Here is a 2,843-nt window from a genome sequence, read left to right on the forward strand (position 1 = left end):
ATTTCTTAAGATATGTTACATTTGGACACCCAAGCTTACGATCTTAGAAATGCGTTGTGTGAACCTTGGCTTATTGTAGGCTTATGTGGTTACATGACTATTTGTGAAGTGTTTAGGATAGCTTTTATTTTTTCTTTTTTAGTTTTGTTTAGGTTCCCCATTACAAAGTTGTGTCTTCGTAATTTTGAAGTTGTATTCGAAGGGTAAAATAAAAAAATAAAAAAAACCGCTCAAACAAAAAAAAACCGCATGAGCAGGTGGCGCGCGAAACTCATTTAGTTGCGCGACCACTACCAGTGCAAGATCTAGGGATGCGCTCGCCTTATTTCTGCAACCTAGCTACTTGCGCACGCACTACTACAAAATTTGGAAAAATAACCCCTAATTAAAGACCAGTTATTTAACTAACCGATCTGTTTGTTGTAAGAGATCTAATATTAATTGTATAACAGGTCTCTTATGTGTATTAGAAAAAAAAGAGAGATAAGAGACCCCTTCTTAACTTTTTAGGGTCTCAAACCTTTTCTCCCCTAACTGCAGTGCCCTAACCTTTTTATTCGGTTTTTTTTTGTATATATTAATATTTCCCTATGCTCCCTCTACGTCATCTTCCTCTCATAAAAACTTCCGCCCAAACCTAGCCCAACCCAAAATAAATCCCTCATACTTTCCCCTGAATCCGCCGTCACTTCCTGTTCTCTTCTCCATTGAATCAAAACACTGCAATGGTAAATAGGGGCTTCTTTCTCTCCCCTCAATTTGCTTACTTTTCATCCTCACATTTTTCTGAAGTTCAAGAAATCATCAAGTTAACGGGAGATGTGGAAAAATAAACAACATCAGCCATCATCTATCGCATTCAACTTTTTCAAATATCGAACCCCATTCAAGGTATACTTAAATTTTTCAATGGAGGAAAAATGTTCAATTTCCTATGCTAATAGATCTGGAAATTTTGAAGAATTGTTGTATTAATTGATTAGCTAAATTCCTATCAAAATTGAGGTAATTGATCTATAGATTGATTTTTTTATTTTTATTATTATTATTATTGAATGTATTTTCTAATAAGTTTTCTAATAGAATTCTTAATTACAACTATGCATTTTTATTTTTGGCTGTATTCCTCTTTTCGATCTCGCTTTTGGGTCATTTTTCAGAATTGGTTGATTAATGGAGGTTCGGCCGAGATGATGTTGTATTTCCTGGAGTTCATTCACTTTAATAATGCTTAATTGCAGGTGTTCTTCTACATTATCTTATTATGCTCATGGGTAATTATATTGTTTATAAGTATAATAGAGTGTTGGTTATAGTGCAGTGTTATCTTAATGAATAAATATTACTCGTACATACGAAGTAATTAATTAGATTTTTTATTTTTCTTATTTTTGTTGGATAACCATATAATTATATGAGTAATATAGCTTTTATTTAATTTCATTAAGAGCAATTTGTGTTTTTTTTTGGCAGATTTGCGTGATTTCGTCACAAGAAATGATCAATTAAAAGGAGATCAAAATGGAGTATACAAGTCTTTATTGATGTAACTATAATTGTAAATTTCACTAAAATTCTTTTTTTTTTTTTCTTTTTTCTATTGCAATTTTATGTTGGATAATTTTTCTGTATCACATTAATTTTACTCTAATCTATTGCTATTTTTTGTGTCAAAAAATTGTAACTCATAAGTTTACTTTCATCATCTTTATCTGCCAATTTTAATACATATAAACAAAAATTTCAAAATTCAAATGCGAACGTGTCAAACCACACCAAATAAAAAGCACAATTATTATTATTTTTTTTAAAAAAGAATGAGAATAAAGAGACCTGTTATTTGACATAATAGGTCTATTAAATACCCATCAAACAGACCCCTTGTCTCAAATAACAGGTCTGTTTTTCTTCTAAATTATTAATTTTGTAACATATATAACAGACCCGTATCACTTACCACAGGTCTCTTTGTTCTCAAAAACAGACCCCTCTAACGAACGGGTCTCTTTATCAAACAGACCATTGAGATAGAGACCCATTCTGAAGTGGTCTCTCAAGCATATTTTAACGGATCTCTTTACCAATTTTTGTAGTAGTAACGCCTGCTGCTATGAGTCTTTTTATTTCTTCAAAGAACAATTGACTCGTTCAAACAATATCTTTATTAAATAATTGTTTAAAGGTAATGTTATCCATTCAAATGCATCTTGCATCTTGTCTTTCTTCCTTTCTTCTTCTTTTATCTCCTAAACAAGCATATCAATTTAATTATCCTTTTATACTTCTTTTCGGGCTGGTTTCCAAGCTTGGGAACGAAGACTCTCGGGTAATCGCATTTTACGTTTACCATCAATCAATTCACCCCTTTCAAACCATCTTCCCTCTAAAACTAATTCTTCTCCAAGAACGATGTCAGCCATAGAGCAACTCCAAGAAGAGATTGCTCGTATGAGAGAAGAAAAGGCTCAAGAGGCCGAGGAGAGAAGGATTAAGAAACTTGAAAAAGATGAAAAGAAAAATGCCAAAGCCTTGCAACAAAAGATGGAGGAATTATCCATAAAAGAAAAGTCGTTGGAGAAGCTTGTTCTTCGTTCCACAATGGGGAACAAGTACTTTGGCACAGAAAAGTTTGCTCCTCCTATAGGACATGCTTTACCAGAAAATTTTGTAGCTACGAACTTGCCAATATTCAAGGTGACGAATAATCCCAAAAATCATTTAATCTGTTTTACTGGAACCATGGCATTAAAGGGAGTTGATCCTAAGCTTTATGCTTTGACTTTCCCTTTATCTCTTGACCCAGCTGCGAGAGAGTGGTAGTATGGGCTAGATGCGAAATCAAT

At 33.0% G+C, this 2,843-nt stretch overlaps 1 long non-coding RNA gene across 1 annotated transcript; it reads left to right on the top strand.

Moving 5' to 3' along the window:
- The first annotated feature begins 599 nt into the window (after window positions 1–599).
- LOC145559705 (uncharacterized) lies at window positions 600–1,201 on the top strand. Its single transcript, XR_014092886.1, has 2 exons — window positions 600–1,005; window positions 1,161–1,201. It is a non-coding gene; the product is annotated as an uncharacterized LOC145559705 (long non-coding RNA).
- The last annotated feature ends 1,642 nt before the right edge of the window (window positions 1,202–2,843 follow it).

Source organism: Chenopodium album, chromosome 9 (genome assembly GCF_948465745.1).
Source record: "Chenopodium album chromosome 9, dcCheAlbu1.1, whole genome shotgun sequence".
Classification (NCBI taxonomy): Eukaryota; Viridiplantae; Streptophyta; class Magnoliopsida; order Caryophyllales; family Amaranthaceae; genus Chenopodium; species Chenopodium album.